General features: G+C 41.6%; 1 protein-coding gene and 1 pseudogene across 1 annotated transcript in view; one reads left to right on the top strand and one right to left on the bottom strand.

Moving 5' to 3' along the window:
- LOC121320169 overlaps positions 1–16,140 on the bottom strand; it is a 41,503-nt pseudogene extending 25,363 nt beyond the window's left edge.
- Positions 1–21,122, top strand: part of LOC121319274 (zinc finger protein PLAGL2-like) — a 40,186-nt gene that overhangs the window by 9,556 nt on the left and 9,508 nt on the right. Inside the window, 1 exon segment of the mRNA XM_041256530.1 lies at positions 19,903–19,996. The gene's annotated coding sequence lies outside the window, so the exon portion shown is untranslated.

Here is a 21,122-nt window from a genome sequence, read left to right as displayed (position 1 = left end):
AAGTACCTGCTGTCTCTCAGAATGTCGAACCAGCATTTCCATTGCCCCAGCAGGGCGAAGCAGAAGCAGGTGATGGATTCAGGGCTGAGTAAGCTACTCTAATGTATTGTTTCTCACCCCATGTGGATTGAGGGGAGGCTATCCTAAAGGGGAACTAAAGGCAGTTCCCACCCCACCGTACTCAGAAACAAACAAAAAAAGGCAAGCTGTCTTGCTGTACTGTACCACTTAATTCAGCCTGTGTTGCAGCATCCTCTAGCGCAAACCTCACCCATTCCAAAAGGTTCAAGTACTGTAGCGCACGATTGCTAGGGTTTAGAGAGGAGAAAGAGAAAGATACCAAACGTGAACAAACGGTGCTCTCTTCTACTCAAACACCAGGACAAAAAAAATGAAACTGGTCTGACAACTGGGAGCCCTTTTTCAAGCTCTCCAGCGTCTGTGCGAAGCTTTTAGTTTGATTGAAGGTCCTTTTCTGTCAGGCTGCAGTGTGAAAGCTGTCCTAATTGAATGATGAAGTGCCCGGAGAAGGAGCTTGCTGAATGGCTAACAATGCCATGCCTGTGTGTGGTAGAGGGATTTTGGTACACGTCCAGCCTTCAGCTCTCTACTCCGAGAGGGGTCTATTATTACCCTCTCTGCTGGACTCTGTCATGTGGCCCCTGCCTGGCCAATTGGTGACCACGCTTGCACTGCCCGTGCGACTTCAATGGCCTCGCTTTCAAGGAATTGATTTTTAGCGATCTCTCCACTGCTGTGCAAATTATAATCCGTGGCTGCATAATTTTCTACTTAGGGAAAGGCAGTTTTCTTCTGGTCTCCAGGGTCTGCAGATCAGGTATAGCCAGTGCACATACTGTAAGTGCAATGTACAGTATACAGCACCATAAAAATTCCATTAGTTACTTGAGTCCTCAGGGAGAACAGTAAACATGGGTGGAAATCAGATGCCTATTGCATGGCAGTTTCACCCAAGTTTTAATAGCTTGATTACCTGGAGTGTGTCAGTCGCACACTCAGGCAGGGCCGGATTAACCCATCGCTGGGCCCTAGGCAAGCATACACTTGTGGGCCCCCTACTCCTGAACAAACAGCCACCTGCACACTTCTATGTACATTATAGCCTTTATAACTAGCCCTCCACCCTTTTACAACAGATATAATTCTCAGTTTTAAGGTATTATGCATGACCGAATGAATCAGATGGAATTAAACTGCGTTAAATCCTCTAGCGCAGCTCGACAATGAGTTCTCCTGTTACTGAATGAAAAGGAAACGGTTCGAAGTGTTCACAAACAGGTAGCTTCACAATAGTCCACGAAAATAAATAGTAAAAAGCAAACATACCTGTGCGGCGTTCTGTAGTCAAGTACGTTAGTTTAATGCACGCAAAATCGTCCATAATGTTTCCTTGTTTTTTTGTGTTGATTGGGTGGGGTTTGACTCACTTCGTTAAAGAAAATAGTTTTCTCCAGAGCAGAGAAATCGGCAATGTTTTGGCATATATTTGTCAAGTAAATTCAGCTGTTAAATCTGGTAGGTTTCTGTTCCCTATAGAATTCTGTTTTCTTGATGGTTCCACGCCGACTCAGCTGAATTTTTTCAAAGACCGCTGGACGTGAACGCTTGATGTTTCTGAACAGTATTTACATATAATACAATGAAAATGTGTTTTAAAAGAAAGTTTTATAAAGTTTATTTTAATCGAGGGTTTCGTGTATTGAGCAACACCGGAGGCTGAATGTACTTTATCTAGAAAATCAGTATCGTTAAATGGGCTATTTTTATTTTGCCACAGAATTAGTTTTGTCTTGTTTACAATATTTGTTGCACGCTGCAGCAGAAACCATGGCAGTGCTTGAGAGCACAGCGGGGCTCAGGCACAGAAGTGTCACGTGCGTGCATCCAGCCATCTCTGAAAAACTGCATCAGCACAGGAAGGAGTCATGTGGGGATACAGAATTTTTATAGAGTACAGAAATCTGCTTAATACCTGTCAGAACCTGCTTCGGTTTGAATGTCAGTGAGTGGAGCGTTTTCCAGTTTAGGGGCAAAAAAACCCCCCAAAAAAACATAACCGTTTTGGGCTCTCTCTTCAGTTGGGACCCGAGGCACATGCCTAGTTTGCCTATGCATTACTACGGTCCTGCACTCGGGTGTGTCTTGTTAAACTAGGAATGGGTCAAACTGCTAGGCAGTGGCTCTTATTTCCATCCCTGGTAAACCTAACCTTATGTTACACATTTTGAGGAAACAAAATGATTCACTTAATGAGCCCTGTTGAAAAACAGCAGGTCAAGTTGGCTCTCATGGGAAATTCCAGCAACGGACTGGGTCAATGGAGAAGGCTTATTTATTACACATTTTCTGAGCAGCACATTGTGGAGCCAGCTACTAACTGTAGATAATAAACCCTGACTGTCACAAGTTACATTAAACCAAAGTCTCATTGCTTTTGGAGATATTTTGGGCTCTTCTACCAGTCCCTTCTAAAGTCCAGCGATCAGTTTCCTCTTTGACTTGCCTGTTTTTGTGGTATGTTTTGACACCTAGTCCTGCAGTGGGAAGGAGTACCCCTTACTGAGCCACCAATAACACTTTCATAAACAAGTCCAAGTAGTGACCAGGCCTGATACTGTATACAGTAGCGCTGGAGATGTAACGGCATCAAAGTCCACATAGGTATGGCTGCTGGCAATACAAAGCTTTTTGTGACCCACAGAGCAGATGGGAGCCATGCTACAAATGTACTTACTTGCTCTTAATATAGAGAAGGGCTTATTCGATTGTGATGAGTGTCAGTAAGAACATTGTTTAGCAGAAGTTATTAAGAGTATCATAATATTGGTATAGATGTACAATAGGTATGTCACAACTTGTCATGGTTCAGGGGTGGAAATCAGACTCCTATTGCATAGCAGTTTCATCCATTCTGGCTTTTGATACAGGCTTGATCACCACAGTGTATAGGTACTGGCAACAAGCTCAGGTGTGTCTTATTAAACTCGTATCAGACTCAGGATTGGATCAAACTGCTATGCAGTGGGGGGTCTTATCTGCATTCTCATTACCCTGGTATTATAATAACTCTAATTTTGTGTTTAAAACCATGGCAGGGTACATACAGTGTGCCACTAGCTTTTCAATTTAGCTGAAGCTCTTTATTCTGTGTCACTATACAGTTGTAGTCGGATTCAGGGCTTTGACCAGGCCATTCCAGAACTATGATTTTATTCTTTAACCATTCTAAAGTAGATTCTGATGTGTGCTTTGGATAGTTGTTGTGTTGGAATGTCCATTTGCACTTTAAACCAAGTTTTGTAGCAGAGTGTTTCAGATAATTGGCCAATATTTTTTGGTATGTTATGGAATCCATTTTACCATGTATTGGAACTGAATTTCCCATGCCATTAGAGGAAATACAGCCCCATAGAAGGATATTATCACCTCTGTGCTTGACAGTAGGTATGGAGTTCTTTTCTTTGTACGCCTCACCAGACTTTCTCCAAACGTAACGACTATCGGCGTGACCAAATAGTTTTATTTATTTATTTATTTAGTTTCATCACTCCACAAAACCTTTGACCAGAACTCCTGTCCATCATTCACATGTTGTTTTGTGAACTTTTAAGCTGCTGTTCTTCTGACGTTTTCCTTTTTTTTCCTTGGCCTGCACCATTTAGACCTTCACCATGCAATCCTCGACCTGTGGTTGAAATGGAAACCCCAGTCCGACTTGCAGCCAGATCACTTTGAATATCTTTGGCATTCAATCTCAGATTTTATTAACCTTCCTTGCAATTCTTCTACTTGTTCTTGGTAAAAGAACCTTCTTTTTTCCATACCGAGTGAGCGTTGTGACAGTACCAGGAGTCTTGTACTCCAGCTTTATGATAATAAATGTTCTACCTAAGGTTTTCAGATAGCTCTTTACTTTTCCATGTTGACTTATTGGTAATGACAGCCTATGCCTAACAGTTTTATGCTCTCTAAGAATGTCCACTTACAATCCAGCATTTTCTGTACTTCTAGAATTAGGTTCTGAATTATCATATTGAAATTTCTAGCACCTTGTAGACAGTACTATCATAGCATCAAAGGGTATGAATGCTTTTGAATTAGAATTTTGAATTTTACAAAAAAAAAAAAAATCCTGAAATAAATAATTGTAGACATCCATTTCTTGTAACTTTTTTTTTTTCCCCTCATTCACAAAAGCAAAACTTTTGCTGCAAAAGATTTTTCCTGAAATTCTTTGTTTTCGCAAAGTTATGAATTTCCATTGGGATGTAAACTTGATTACAACTGTATAAACAGTAGATCTAGACACAGTGAACATGCAACCACCCTATACTAAGCTGGGGGGGGGGGGCGATGTGTGTTTTTTCTTGTACAAACTGTGTTAACGATTGTTTGCAGTGTTTTGGTTTGGCCTCAGTTATTGTAAGGATAAGAGCCTTCTGAAGTCATTCCACTCGGGGCCTCTATAGCCGCTGGCTCCAGGCGTTTTGTTTTGCTCATTGATGGAAAGTCGGTTCCAAGTGCAAAGTTCTTTTGGAGGGCTTTTGCAGGCTCACAGAATATGCGATTGAGATGCTTGGTTTCTGTTCCTTAACAGAGCAGGATTGATTTGCTGCATGTGAAGCTGTACAATTTCTATCTGGAGCTACAGATTTAGAGTGATCATACCGTATTCAGTGTGTAAGGCAAGCTTTCACTATCAGCCATTTGTTGAACTCCTTCTCCTGTGTTTTGTGAGGATGTCTTTTTATAGCACTAGTAGTAAAGGTACATTAGCAACATTACACTTTTGTTACAGTATTTAGTATTTGTATGTAAAAGTTATTTTAGAAAGGAAAAAAAAAGTAAAACAAGTTAAATGCATGTTAATGTATGGATTTCCATCGTCTCACACACTGTAGTCCAAATACACATCTACACACATACAGCAATAGGACACAAACAGACCTACAAAATGTTGTGTGTGTGTGCGCACAGGACTTCCCCCTTTGTGCAGCATTGGACTGAGGCTGCCGCTGCTGGCGTCCTGCCCGTTGGCAGACTGCCCAAAGCGTGCGCTACTCCAGCGATTTCTCTGTCACTACCAGGACTCCCTGCCAGGAGGGGTTCCCTTGTTTACCTTGTTATCACAGCCACGGAGCCAGGGAATCGTGGGCTCTACCTGCATGCCAGAAGTGCACTGGAGTTTATGGGGAGTTTGGAGCAACTTTAGAAAGAGCCACGAGGACTACAAAGCTTTCCCTTTATGGAATGTAACTGAAATCATTTTTGCATGAATAAGAACATGCATTTTCTGCACCTAGCATGTGTGAGTACAGCTTATTTTTATGTGCACATTTTAGGATTAGGTGGGTGAAAAACTTGGACAAACTCCTGAAGGGCTAAGAGTCTGGATCAACTGCCGCCACCACCACAAACTGTTAGCAGCCATACCCGTGAAAATGCAGAAGTGACTGTGTGTACCACCGTGTTAGCTGGCAAGAGTGCAGAGTTTTAATAGAGTTTAGCACCTCCTTGATTCCTCTGCAAACCCTTTCAGAACAAATCTTCAGGACCAGCACAGCATAGCGTTGCAGTGTTTCCCACCCCCGCTACTTCTACCCGAAGAACGGTTTGTTTCCGCTGCATGAGAAACTTCGATTGAATGTTTCCTGCACAACCTCTCGCACTCGGCTTGTAGGTGCAAAATAGCTCGACATTTCCCAGGCTACCTTTTCTTCCATCGTTTTTGCAAATGACCAGGGAATGAATGGTAGTTAATTGACTGTCACAGTGGAGCCTGTGTATTGCTACTCAGCTATAAAACTGTAGGGCACAGGTGTCTTGCCAGATATTGAAAGCAATATCTGTGTTTGAGCATGGCACAGCCATTGTGTAGGCATGGCAGCAGGGCTCCTTGGAGCAAAGGCAACTTTCTCTTGTGTAGTATGTCTGTTTTTATGAGGTTAATTCTGAGCTATTGAATTCTGTTCACACAAAAAACACAGCTACAGAGTTTACTGCTGTCGTTTTAACTTTTTGTACACCCATGCACACCTATGCCCACGGGATTCTTTTTTACATTTAAAGACCTTTTGTTTTTTAAACATGTGATATATAAAACCGGCCTACGCTTCTCTTGAAGCTTGTCTCCTACGTTATATATATAAAACGTGCTGTGTTGTATCAAACTGCTAAGAACATTAGTGTTAAAAACAGATAGTTCTCCTTCTAGAGAGGCACATTACACTGGGTCTTCACCTCTGGTTTCAATCTGACCAGGAAAGTGAGAATCTCTAAGTGTATAGTAATGCTTACTCGCCCAGGACTAACACAGATTTTTTTCATCACATAGGATAATCAGCACACATTCTATCGCCTGCTCTTCAGTTGTTTCAACTGGAATGGTGAATTAGTCCAATTACCACAAATCTATCCACTAGGATTTGACACTTTTCAGCTTGTTTTCTTCCCAGCATTAAAAAAATATGTATACATAGATAACTCTCACATGGTCTGCTGTCTAATCCTACAGGTTGTTCAGCCTTGAACTGGGGGAGGCGGTGCTAGTTTGGGGAGCACATGTTTTATGAGGCTTGTCAATGTACAGAGCTGGCTCAACTTTCTTTTACCACATCTTCCTCATATAAATGGGATATAAGTTCAAGGAAAGTACAATTTCAGCATACACTGTGTGAACTCAATTGAACAGGAACATTAGTATGTTTCTCTTTATGCTGGGCTGAATTTTCAGGTATTTCATTAATAATGACCTTTTTATTTGAGAGGGGGGGAAAAAATTGGTACGAGGAACAACTGCACTATACCGGCAACTACAAATGATCCAGCGAACAGGCTGGGTGGTGTTTATGGTTTTTTTGAAACGAAGCAAGCAGATCCTGTGTTATGGTCCCGGCACAGCTGGGTGCAAGGTGAGGGTTGGAAAGCAGATGTGGATGCGAGCCCATTCTGTGCCACTTTAATCTAGTTTGTTTATTTTGTTATCGTTGAAACACGAATCTGACTGGCAAGGGATGTCTGATGCGTCATGGCTGCAAGAACCGCGGGAAGATAAAAAAAGACTGTAACGAGCCTGCTGATTTTTGAGGTGTTTTGGTTGGCGCTGGAGGCAAAGGGTGTTTTTTTTTTTTTATTTGCGTGCGTTGCAATTATAATTAACATGCCATCTACCATCCACTGTGTAGTTGATGTTTGAACCGCGTAGTTAGAGTGCCAGCTTCCCCAGCTTAATCAGTTTAGATTGTTCTATTGGTAGCAGTTGGTGACCCCACAGCAGACTTCTCTTAAAGAAAACGCTGTTTTCCGAATTACAAATGGGTTTTTAATGCACGTTTTGAAATATGCATTGCTTTTCAACACGCACACAGTGAGAGGCTCCTCATTTCTACACTGAACAAAGATATAAACGCAACATGTAAAGTGTTGGTCCCATGTTTCATGAGCTGAAATGATTCCAGAAATTTTCCATACGCACAAAAAGCTTATTTCTCTCAAATTTTGTGCACAAATTTGTTTATATTGCTGTTGGTGAGCATTTCTCCTTTGCCAAGATAACCCATCCACCTGACAGGTGTGGCATATCAAGAAGCTGATTAAACAGCATGATCACCTTGTGCTGGGGACAATAAAAGGCCACTCTAAAATGTGCAGTTTTGTCACACAACACAATGCCACAGATGTCTCAATTTTTGAGGGAGCCTGCAATTGGCATGCTGACTGCAGGAATGTCCACCAGAGCTGTTTCCAGAGAATTGAATGTTCATTTCTCTACCATAAGCCGCCTCCAACGTCGTTTTAGAGAATTTGGCAGTACGTCCAACTGGCCTCACAACAGCAGACCACGTGTAACCATGTTAGCCCAGGACCTCCACATCCGGCTTCTTCACCTGCGGGATCATCTGAGACCTGCCACTCGGGCAGCTGATGAAACTAATGGATTTGCACAACCGAAGAATTTCTGCACAAACTGTCAGAAACCGTCTCAGGGAAGCTCATCTGCATGCTCATCGTCCTCACCAGGGTCTTGACCTGACTGCAGTTTAGCATCGTAACCGACATCAAGTGGCAAACGCTCACCTTTGATGGCCACTGGCACGCTGGAGAAGTGTGCTCTTCACGGATGAATCCCGGTTTCAATTGTACCGGGCAGATGGCAGACAGCGTGTATGGTGTCGTGTGGGCGAGCAGTTTGCTGATGTCAACGTTGTGAACAGAGTGCCCCATGGTAGCGGTGGGGTTATGGCATGGGCAGGCATAAGCTACGGACAACGAACACAATTGCATTTTATCAATGGCAATTTGAATGCACAGAGATACCGTGACGAGATCCTGAGGCCCATTGTCGTGCCCTATTCATCTGCCGCCATCACCTCATGTTTCAGCATGATAATGCATGGCCCCATGTCGCAAGGATCTATGTACGCTTCCTGGAAGCTGAAAATGTCCCAGTTCTTCCATGGCCTGCATACTCACCAGACATGTCGCCCATTGAGCATGTTTGAGATGCTCTGGATCGACGTGTACGACAGAGTGTTCCAGTTCCCGCCAATATCCAGCAACTTCGCATAGCTATTGAAGAGGAGTGGGACAACATTCCACAGGCCACAATCAACAGCCTGATCAACTCTATGTGAAGGAGATGTGTGTGTCGTGCTGCATGAGGCAAATGGTGGTCACACCAGATACTGACTGGTTTTCTGATCCACGCCTTTTACCTTTTTTTTTTTTTTTTTTTTAAAAGGTATCTGTTTTAAGGTATCTGTGACCAACAGATGCATATCTGTATTCCCAGTCATGTGAAATTCATAGATTAGAGCCTAATGAATTTATTTCAATTGACTGATTTCCTTATATGAACTGTAACTCACTAAAATCTTTGAAATTGTTGCATTTTATATTTTTGTTCAGTGTAGTTACACTTACTACACTCATGTGTTCTGGCCTGTTGGCCCCAATAAAGGACACATCATTCCATATCAGTGGTGATCTACAAAGCAGCCCAACTTGTACACATTTGTAAGCTACCAGCAAATAGAAGGTCCAGAACTGGACTCGTGTGGAGCGAAAATTCAGTATGTGCGAAAGAACACTTTCCATAGCTGGCTGACGATTTTTAGTCGCCACCAATCTGCCTGCTTTGAAATGATGTAATAAAGAATCCATGCGAATACTAAAAATAGAATAAAAACGTACACTAAATGCCATGGTATCGAGAGACGATCTCTTTCAGAGTGTTTTGGTATGTTCACACAAAGGCCTGGCAGCTGATTATGAGCTCTCCTTTCAAATCTCTTAGCAGCTGCAGTCGGTTGCGAGTTCCCCATCTCATGCAAATAAAGCACTATTTTTTTCATCTGCTAAGGCATGACATTGTGGTTCTGTGGTTCAACAGACTAGTGTGTAGTGTGCTGTCGATATTGTGACCCTCTGCTTTGAAATGTTTGAGCACGGCGACGAGTACAGCAGGTTCAGTTTAACGCCTTTACCACTGATGTCCTCTTACTGTAATATTCTCATGTTAACCGTTGAGCCATGAAAGGTACTATAAGCAATAGTAAGCCATAGACCAGTGAATTGTATTTTAAATGGATAAGCGATAATCTGATAGCATACAGGGATCAGTGACCATTAGCCGTTAACTACCGTAATTAATGTTATAAAACTCTAATTACCAGTGTTTAGATTGTACAGACCTCACTCTGCTCCTAAAAAAATATATTTAAAAGAACACTGGGATACAGGAAATGTTAAATCCTAACAATATACATCTTATTTTAGGAATAACCAACTTCCTTACTGTTGCTTCTTTGTGTGCATGTGTTGCAATTGTTTTTAGAAATGCAATGTTTTCTTTCCCCTCACATTCTGACTGATTATTTGGGGGTGCATTGCTCCTGAACTGATTTCAGTACACCCTATGAATTGCCACCTAACACTATAGTAGTGGTGTGGAAAAGTACCCCACTTAGGACATACCACCTAAGTGTATTCAATTTCAAACTCCAAAACCATTACCAATGCTCCATCATTACAGCTACCCAGTTTAAGTGTACCATTGTAAGTGTATAGTCCCATGTTATTGTATAGCAGTGTTTTTGCTTTATTGTTTTATACAGTTAACTGAGCATGTGCATTCTGAATGGATGCAAACGTGCACAGGCCCAGTGTCCAGAACGTGAGCGCTTTCAATACATTCCCGCACTAAAAAGAGGCTGCAAAAAAGAAACAAAAAAATGTTGAGACTGTAAAGGACTACGATGTGCATTTGTTTAAGCTACTTTGGTAGCGATCTCTGTTCACTTCTCAAGAAGGATAAAATTACTGTACGTGTAGTTGTGTGGTGAATGAATGCAGCTTTCTGAATGAACATGTTAAGTCGTCTGCAATGTTGTGGCGGCGTGCCCCGCCCCTTTGTGTTTTAGTGTTTTGTGTTGTATGTAGTGTGTTTATGTATAAAATACATGGGATATAAATATGGGTTATGAGCATGAGTGTTAAAGTGTAATTTGTATTTGGGCACGAGGATTGCACAGCACTTGATTAGCAATCGATTCTCGGTACAGCTGCATAAAAGCAGTATGTTTTCACTCACTCAGGGTTGTGTGTTCGTAAGTGGAGAACGGGTGAGAGAAAGAGGATTTATTATATAAGCAATTGCTACAACGTGCTGGAAACACCAGCACGGTACTTGTTTGGAGTTCATCCACTGTGTGTCAGTTTGTTTGGTCAACGCACAGTTTTGTTTGTGTGTTTTGTTCAGCGTTTTTATTTTCTGTTTGTTCATTTATTAAATGCTGAGTGCCAGCAAGTGCTCAGCTTCACCAGAACTCCATGTCTCTGTCCTGCGTGGTGGTATTCTGGATCCGACGTTGAACCCGGAAGAACACGCAGCACTTCCAGGTGAAATGGTGAATGAAATGCACTGCTGCACAGTTTAATCAACAAACAGAAAACACACAAAACGGCACGTTGACTGGTGCGGCTCTCCCTCACTTGCAAGGGACTGGTGCGGCTCTCCCTTTAGTCCCCGGAAAGTGGTGCCTGTGTCCATGCTGTGCTGTGCAGGGAAGATAGTGCTCAGGGGGTAGTACTGGCTCTGTGGCGGCAGCTCCTGGTTTTCTTCCCTGCGTGGTAGGGATGGAGGCAGAGGCAGCTCCTGCTCCTCTTCTCGCGAAGGTGGTGTTGAAACCAGCAGGTATTCTTTCTCTCTGCTGGTGGTGGAGGAATCAGCAGGCATTCTCCCTCTGCTGGTGGTGGTGGGAATGACATGTAGTCCTCCCACAGTGGTGGAAGTGGAACCAGCAGGTATTCACCCTCTGGTGGCGGAGGTGGGAACAGCAGGCACTTTTCCTCCGCTGTTCTCATCCTGGGCTGTGGACCTGGTGGCTCCCCTTTCTTGGGCTGTGGACACTCTGCGTCCTCCCTCTTGGGCTGTGGACGTTTGTACCCCTGCCCCTCAGGCTGTGAAGGCGAAACCGCCCAGGCATTCTCCCTCTTGCGCTGGAGATGGCAGCGATGGCTCCTCTCCCTCTGGTGCTGGAGACAGCAGCGATGGCTTCCCTCTTTCTGGTGGGACTAGAGGTGGCAGGACCCCTCCCATCTGCAGCTAGGCAATTGAGCACCATGACTGCGATGTCTGGGAGGGATGCTGGGTGGTGTTGCTGTTCCCAGGTCTCCCAACACTCCCCATCTCTGGCCCACAGCAGGTTAATCGCCTGTGGGAGGTCCGTTGCCATCCACTCTTCAGGTCCCATTAGCCAGTCCCAGATCTTCTTGGATGTTGGCCCTCGAGTGAGCAGCGTTTCTTCTACCGACGCTGGATGCTCGGGCTCCTCCCTCTCCTGCCATGCAGGGGGTTGGTTGGGTGCTACATGCCCAACCTCGCCAACAGCAAAGCACAACTCCTCACCCTTCAGGCAGGTGAGGCAGACGTCAGGCGTGGAAGAGACAGTGCAGGACCTGCGACCTGCTGCTTCCTCCGGCCACTTAATTTATTTCAAAACCAATAAAAAAACTCCTTATGTTGCTAAAATTAAAGTTCACCCGCTGTATTCCTGTTCTGACGCTTGGAGGCGTTGCTATCCCACAGCTCACACAGCTGTGAACAGGATAGCTGTAGTGGTGATATCAGACCCGGAAGAACACACAGCACTTCCAGGTGAAATGGTGAATGAAATGCGCTGCTAGACTGTTTAATCAACAAACAGAAAATAAATAGTTTGAACAGAAAACACAAACAAAAGACCGTTGGTCAAACAAACGGACAGACAGATAAACAGTGGACGAACACTAAACACGTACCCTGCTTGGGCTTCCAGCATGTTGTAGCAATTGCTTGTATAATCAATCTCCTCTTTCTCTCACCTGTTCTGTACTTAAACACAACCCTGAGTGAGTGAAAACATGCTGCTTTTATGCACTGTACTGAGACTCTATTGCTAATCAATCATTCAGTTGGCGTCTCTGTACAACTGCATGTGAATTAATAAAGTGCAATTCCCTGTGCTCACATATTACTACATTTTACCTGCACGTGAAGTGCTGTGCAATCCTCATGCCCAAATACAAATTACACTTTATAACACTTATGCTCATAACCCATATTTATAGCCTGTGTATTTTATACATAAATACACTACATACAACATAAAACACTAATGAACACAAAGGGGCGGGGACACTGCCACAGACGTACATAAAGCATTGAAGTTCTAACCCATTTCATTCAAAGTAACAATAGGTATTTTTTTTACGTCGCTTACCATTAACAGTACATTCATATAAAATAGATTATCTGATGGTTCTGTTGGGATCGCAGCTCACCAACAAGCTTAAGCTTATACTCTGTTTAAGTGTATAAATATAAAAAAAAAATAGGTCCTGCCCTTTAGCAGGTTACACTTATTAATCATGCAGAGCAGTTGCAGAACAATCGTACTGCCTATGTGATGTCCTGACATGCATTTCAGGTTTGCCTTCAATCCAGGAGATCTTTAAGCCATAGCTGAAGTCTCTCCAATTAGCTCAGGTGTGGATCGTTAATTTCTGTTTTTAGTTAGGTGGAATAAATAGCAAGTGCTTAACATCCCACACACAAACCTTTTGGCAAAGCTAAGAACAATTTAGGGTTGTCTGGTTTTAAATGTTTGTTATTGAGGCAAAAGCCATTTGAAAGAATACAGAACATCACAAAGCTAGTCTTGCACGATGCAATCAAGTTGTTGAAAGTTTAAGGGCTGCTTGATGGGACTCTGTAAACGTTTGTTTGTTTATTTCATCAGACTTTAGAACAATAGATGACTTTTTTTTTTTTTTATATACAGCGCTTTAAAAAAAGAGCTCCTTGCATTTTAACCAGAGCCTCATTTCCAGCTGAGGCTAGCTAAAGAAACTGTATTTGTTTGAGAGCTGGACTTGTTTGAGAGGCTTCCAATGTTACGCCAGAGTTGTAGCTAACGTAATCGTGTCTAGTCCTAATGTTCGTTTGTAGAGCAGGCAAGGGCGACTGGCTTTTCTTCCCCAGGATGAACAGGTATCTTGAAGAAAGTTTAATGTTTAGGAGCTGATTGGAAGTTTAATCGTTTCAAATGAACAATTAGAAAGGGACATGTTGGAATAAGTACCTGGTCATGAAGGATCAGGTGCTAGTCATCATGTATGTCAAGTGTCATGTTTTCTGATGGGAAGGAATACTGTGTGTAACATCAATTGCATGCACCCCTGTCCAGTTACAGGGTTTTTGGACAGGGCTCTATATTGGAGAAACAGCAACCTGTAGCAATGGCAGCCCCTTGTGTCGACAATGGAGAGGTTTGTAGCCCATGGATATGCTTTCAAATCACTTTGTCTCCCATATTAGTTGTGTGTAAACAAATTCGCCTTTCCCCTTGCTTGTCTCCCGCTTGTCTAAATATGTTCTCAATAACTGAGCTTTTCACTAGAAGTTTGATTTTTTCAAACTGTCTGCCAGCAATGCCAGTCATGACCATCCTGCAGTAAATCTTGTGTGGCCGGTCCTGGTTACCGTATGTGGGGGGAGTCCTTCCTTCCTTCCTTCCAACTTGTCCTTGGTATTTTTGTAGTGTTAACCTCTACAGGAAATGGTGCACAGCCTCTTCTAAGACTGTGCCATCGCTAATACAAAGTGACATGAACTAGATTGGACCAGAAAAGAGATCCCAAAACAGAAATTTGATCTGATCAAATTTTCTTTTACTAATAGCTTTTGGTTCACAAACATGCTGCCAATTATGTCACTGGTACATTAAAAAAAAAAAGAAAAAGCCTTGGGCAAGGTCACAGGTCATTTTTATTTGCGAAATTGAAGATTTCAGTTTGGTTTTTTTGCTTTGGTAATTTAAGATGCAATATGCCAATGGTAAAAGCCCAAACATTAAACAGTCTTTAAAAAAAAAAAAAAAAAAAAAAAAGTTGTATATAAAATTGCTTGTATTTATAGACAGGACAGAGTATTTACTTTTGTTTAAGAAATAAATCCCTGAACTTAATTCAGTTTCTCTCAATTGTTTAGAAGAGGTTAGGTAAAACAGCAGAAGCTATAGAAGTATAGAAGTGGACTTAAACTGGATGAGCTGTGTTTTTATTTAAATCCTGTGGTGGTGATCTCTGTTTAATCAAGATGGTTTGTATTTGAAATCTGTTAATATTAAAGTCTATTTTTAAGTAGATGTAGTTTCCTCCTCAAAGTGCATCTGTCCGTTTTTTTTTTTTTTGTCTCCGTCTCTGGATGTGTAGTTCTTAATGTCGAACATCGTGAACCGGTCAGGGGTTGAAACCAAAGGCAGACCTCAGTGTGTCTGTTTCCTGTGTACAGGACAGATTAAGAACAAGACTGGGCAGATGTTCAAAACGCTAGACAGTGATGGAGGGCTGGTGAGCCGACTCTCCGCTCTGGCATTGCAGTCCACCATTCATGGCCTGTTTATAAGTATTTGTTTTGGAAATTCTGATTACACTTCAGTAGGCTTCAAAGGCTATGCTAGGACTTACAGTAAGTAGCAGGGGATCAGAAAAAATATAACATTGAACATCCCCATGTGTTGCTATAACTGTTTAAATTAATGTACCTGTAATTTTTCTTTTCACTGTTAACATCCTGACAACTTTGTACAGTTGTAAAGTCTGTTTCAAAGCTCTTTTCAAAAGGGCTCTAGTGCACTGATAGTGTAAGAATTATTGCCCACATTGTCAAGCAGGTAACACAGCAATAACGATCCATGATGTGGTACGGAACAGAAAAGCCAGAGCACTCGTGGTTGTTTTTTTTTTTTAATTTTTTTTTAATCACTCTTCCTGCAGTGGTTTTAGACGACCGATCTCAAACCCCAGTGCACTAGAGCGGACATTTTGAAAAGAGCTTTGAAACAGACTTTAAAAGTAATAAGTATACAAAGTTGTCAGGATGTTAACAATAAAAAGAAAAATTGCAGGTACATTATTTAAACAGTTGTAGCAACATGCAGGGACGTAGAACACTTTTTTGGAACCCCACTACTTACTCTATTATGAGTCTAATCCTGTCCATGGAAAATAATCACCCTGGTGGCCCACAGCACTGGTCTATACGAGGCATTGTCCCCTTGCCAGGAAATACATTTGGCATGGCAGAGCATTTCTTGTGATGCACCTTAATAACATAAAATACCTACTGTACATACAGACTTTACAGGCGGGCGTTGACTTGGATAAAAAGGAATCTGCTGTAATTTTAAATCAAAGCCACCTCAGATTGAAGCTAATTTTCCAACCCTGATTGAAATGAACTCCCTGGTCTGATCTGTTTTGGGTTTTTAAATTTTGCCACAATACTGCGCGTGCAAATCTGAGCCACATGGCTGAATTACGCATTGAAGAAAGAAAAAACAAACTATCTAAAAATAATATTAATTCTTAGGGCTGCATATTTTCAATGGGGATTAGCACAGCTAATTCATTCTTCACCTCCTTAACCAGAGCCAACAGAAAGAAGAGCTTCTTCAAGTCGCACACAGCTGTAAGCACCCCTCTTGGTGGGTGGCATCTTCGGAGTGAAGAGTCATTAGTGATGGCTTGGTTCTTGGCTTCTAGTCCTGATGATGGATTACAGTTGGGGACTGCCATGGTAAAATAGGGGTTATCAAGATACTAGCTCCCAACCTCTCATCTATAATCCCGACACTGAAATCGGCCCCTTCTAGTCCCTCCTGACTCATCTGGTTTCCTATGCTGTTTTGAGAGCGGTTGTCAGGAACAGCAGGTTTTTTGTACAATGTTGTGTCGGAGGAGGAATTTGTGTACAATCTTTATTGGGAAGCCATTAAAACTACTGCACCTGAGCCAGCCAGATGTAATTTTGTTATGTGTTTGTGGTATGTCAACGTTTAAAGATGAATGTGTTAACTACTGTATGTCATGCATTCTGCAAATGACAGCAGCATCTCGTATCATTTTATAACCCTTTCCCAAACCCATGATCTGATTATTACTAGTGTTGATGTATGCTGAAATTGTAGTGCAGAAACAACATGAAAAGTTTTTGCCTGAAACAGAAATATGCATTTTCTTTACTGTTGATACCATTGCTGTCTGTTTCATCTGTGGATATTTTCTGTTACTGTTCTGTAGCTGAGAATCTTCAGGCTGCAAGGAGCGCATCTTGTAAACGTCAGCATTTTCACTTTAAAATATTCCAAGACCCCTGAGACCGCCTTTGCACTGTTATTGATGTGCAGAGTTTTTAAAAAGTCTGTTGGCTCCCTGTCTAAAATAAATCCTGAATCCACTCTACCCATTTCCTTGCCAGTTAGTGAAATTGTATGTGTTTAGCCGAAGTCCTTTGAGCTAAAGCCATTGAAAGAAGCAAACACACTGCTCCAACAACCAGTTGTTCAGCAGAAAGGAACAGATAACCCCAAACCCCCCTCCTCTCCTCAGATCTGCCTGTAACAGCCTCTTCCCTTCCTGTCCTGTCACTGTGTCAATGTGGTCACCAGAGCATGACTTGACATCCTGTTTAGTGGAGTCACTGAACTATCACTAAAGGCAGGCTGAAGAGTGGGGTGTCCCGCACCACCGTTCTCTCTCTCTCCCTGCTTTCTCTTCTCATGCTGTTGCTTTGATCTAGCTGGTGCATACTGGGGGTTGTAGTTGTAGCATTCATTTATGATCACTATTCCTTTGCATGTGCACTTGCTCCAACTCGTTATCAACAACAACGTTTACTTGGATTAGCAAGTAGCATTGGTGTTTTGTGGGTTTGGGTAACTGGGTAACTTTCTTTTGGTTTAAGGATCACCAGCAGTAGTGCAATTTAAAATGCATAAGCCATTTCTGTATCCGTTTAGTCACAGCTTCTGTTTAAACCCCCCCCCCCCCCCCCCCCCCCCAACAACACAGTAAAAAGCACCCGAACCGCAGCTAGCTGTAGCTGCCATGAATCCCTATGCTTGAGGCTTGGCAGATTTGCATTGTCTTTGCTTGGTTCTGGATAGACAACTGCAGTGTGTCAAAGGTTTGGTGGTTAATGGGTTAAATTTCGGGCTTGGCTTTAGCAAAGTTATTGCCGTCTTGAGTTTGTTTTCTCTGGTGTCAAAATCAAAGGCAGTTTTTCTTCAAAGTAGGCAATTAACGCATGCCTGAAGTTGTAATTAAACAGCAATACGAATGGCAACTATACACCACACACGGTTTTACTGAGCTTCTTGTAACGCACAGTATTGCCCACTTTAAAAGCTGATGTATTTTCCTTGGGAGGTTGATGTTGGAGATACAATTACACACTGGTACCGGTGGAAACCCAAACTCCATTTCTTTTCATGGTGTCTGTTCTGTAACAACGCTAGTGGTATTGCTTTCCAGCTCAAAAGGAAAAAAGAACCAACTCTCAATGAAGACAATTTACTCCGTCCTTTGGTCTTATAGAAGAGTACTACTGGAGTTTTTGCCATCTAGGGGAATCTTAGTGGTATTGCAATAACACAATTTCTTCCTTGTTCAGGGCTGCACAGGCTTGCTATTGGCCATTTAAAAATGGCTTGGGTAAACAAAGCACTCTGACTGAAAAGAATTCCAAACCATACAAATATGTCTGAAGCACACAATGTAAACAGTGTAAAAACAGAAGCGCATTTAATTTGAAAAGCAACAATGACCCAACAATGTGAATGTGAATATATCTGTATGATCGCATGCCATTTCATGTTATTGCTTACTGTACATCTAGTCATACTTTAAAACTGCAGAAACCCTACTTGAGGAAGCAGGTAACACAAAGTTCATATAACATGTACAGGACCCCCACTGTTACTGTACAAATATACATTGCTGTAATTTATACAGCACTTTACTACATTATACTACAGTGAAGTGCAGTATTTCAGACACTGCTTTTGTAATGCAATACAATGTGGTATCTGCACAATATAATACATGTAGTCTGTCTGCAGTTACTACTGCAAATGTGCTGCTTCTGAACTGTGTTACAGCAGTATGTATTTGTGTTGCGGCTGTTCTATAGTAGCTGTGCTCCAGTGTTGACTGATGGCCTTGTTGAATTTAGTCGGGGGCCAGGAGATATAAATAGTCATTCCCATGCTTGATACTCTGAACAGCATGTATGTATCAATAGATATAACTTCCCAGTAATGGTGAATGGGGAGGATGTCATGTTCTGTGCCTGCTGTGTGATGGCTGTTTAACTGTACTGGATGCAGGGCAAGGGCTATTCCAGCTGTCTGCTCTTTTCAACTGAATATCTCTGCAAGGATGGAAGCATGGGTGTCATTATGACTGAAGCATTCATCAGATTCAGTCATTATTAGACCACCTTGTGTAAATGCGGTCGCAAATAGGGACGGACACCTTTGCATAAGAAAACTTGCATAAGACTTTTGTGGTTGATTTTCATTATGAAATGTATTTGCTGGTTGTGAGCTGGTCTTGAACAGATTTAGTTAATATGAAACCAGGGGCTGAATTCAGTACTTAACTGAATGTTTGTTTTATATAAAGTTTTAAAGCATTTCATTCATTGTATATCTTTTACTAACTAATCTATTAATAATAATAATAATAATAATAATAATAAAATATTATTATTATTATTATTATTATTATTTATTATAATTGTTGTTCTCACATGTATTAATATTTGTTTTAATGCTTTTATTTGGAACCAGAATTTAGATGAGACCATGCATTCAAAGTGCTCATGACCTTGTTTTAGAAAACCATGTACTTTTACTAACTAATCTATTAATAATAAAATAATAATAATAAAATATTATTATTATTATTATTATTATTATTATTATTATTATTTATTATAATTGTTGTTCTCACATGTATTAATATTTGTTTTAATGCTTTTATTTGGAACCAGAATTTAGATGAGACCATGCATTCAAAGTGCTCATGACCTTGTTTTAGAAAACCATGTACTTTCCCACCTTCTTGAGAATACAAGGCCTTCGCACTACAGGTGGTTTTGTCTGACCTGGGAATCAATTATTTTGTTAGCAGTGAATCAGCAGCTCAGTGTGTATAGCCACCATGCTAGTGGGAGCTTTACTCCAACCACTTTTCAGTATTATATGAGAAAATATAACTGTGGATTTGTACTTTGGTGCCACCTAGTGATGACAAATAGACTTTACAATGTAACAATTGCAGTGCTTGTCAAGTACTGAAGCAGACACCTCTGCGAACCCTAAAATGTAGAATTATACTGGTAGATTACATAACTGTGTCCATAAGTCCATCCCGTTGACCTTAAGCCAAATACACTCTACCTGCATTCCCTTGGATCCACTGTGGCTATTCCCACAGGATATGGTGTTGATATGTGATTGCTCTTCTAAACGGGTTTACCCCCTCACCCTACAGGAAGGTGAAGATGTGCAGCAGTACTTCTTGGTCATCCCCAACTGCCACTGTTGGGACTGGGTGAGCGGGCTGTCGTGGAGGAGCGTTGGTGAAGGTACAAGCTCTCCTTTCTTTCTTTCTTTCTTTCTCTCCTCTGTGAATTTTGTGTCTGGGACGGGATAGTTCAGTATCCATCCAAATTGTTACATTTTATGTTGTCTTAAGTGGCTAGCACAGCATTTGTGTGTGTGTGTGTGTGTGTGTGTGTGTATATATATATATATATATATATATATATATATATATATATATATATATATATATATATATATATATATATATATATACACACACACACACACACACACAGTGCCTATAGAAAGTCTACATGCCCTTGGACTTTTCCACATTTTATTGTGTTACAACATGGAATCATAATGGATTTAATTAGTAGTTTTTGCCACTGATCAACACAAAAGTCCATGATGTCAAAGTGAAAAATAAAATCTACAAATTGTTCTAAATTAATTACAAATATAAAACAGAAAATAATTGATTGCATAAGTATTCACCCCCCTGAGTCAATATTTGGTAGAGGCACCTGTGGTAGCAATTACAGCTGTTGGGATAGGTCTCTACTGACTTTGCACATCTAGATTTGGCGATATTGGACAGCAATCTTCATGCCACAAATTTTCGATTGGACTTAGGTCGGGACTTTGACTGGACCACTCAAGGACATTTGCCTTTTTGTTCCTTAGCCACTCCAGTGTAGCTTTGGCTGTGTGCTTTGAGGTTTTCCTCAAGGACTTCTCTGTACTTTCATCCATTCATTTTTCCTTCTATCCTGACAAGTGCCCCAGTCCCTGCCGATGAGAAACATCCCCATAACATGATGCTGCCACCACCATGCTTCACAGTAGGGTTGGTGTTCTTTGGGTGATGCGCTCTGTTGGGTTTACACCAAACATAACACTTTGCATTTAGGCCAAAAAGTTGAACTTTGGTTTCGTCTAACCACAAAACTTTTTGCTGCATGGCTGCAGAATGTTCCGAGTTGTTGTTGTTGTTGTTGTTGTTTTTTTTTTTTTTTTTTTTTCCTTTTGTATACTTCAAAACGGGATTCAAGGTGGGCTTTCTTGAGTAATGGCTTCCTTCTTGCCACCCTGCCATACAGGCCAGATTTGTGGAGTGTTTGGGATATTGTTGTCACGTGCACACCAGTCTTGGCCATAAAAGCC

Source organism: Polyodon spathula, chromosome 8, assembly GCF_017654505.1.
Source record: "Polyodon spathula isolate WHYD16114869_AA chromosome 8, ASM1765450v1, whole genome shotgun sequence".
NCBI lineage: Eukaryota > Metazoa > Chordata > Actinopteri > Acipenseriformes > Polyodontidae > Polyodon > Polyodon spathula.
The sequence above is the reverse complement of the archived record's forward strand: the minus strand, read 5'-3'. Positions and strand labels throughout refer to the sequence as shown.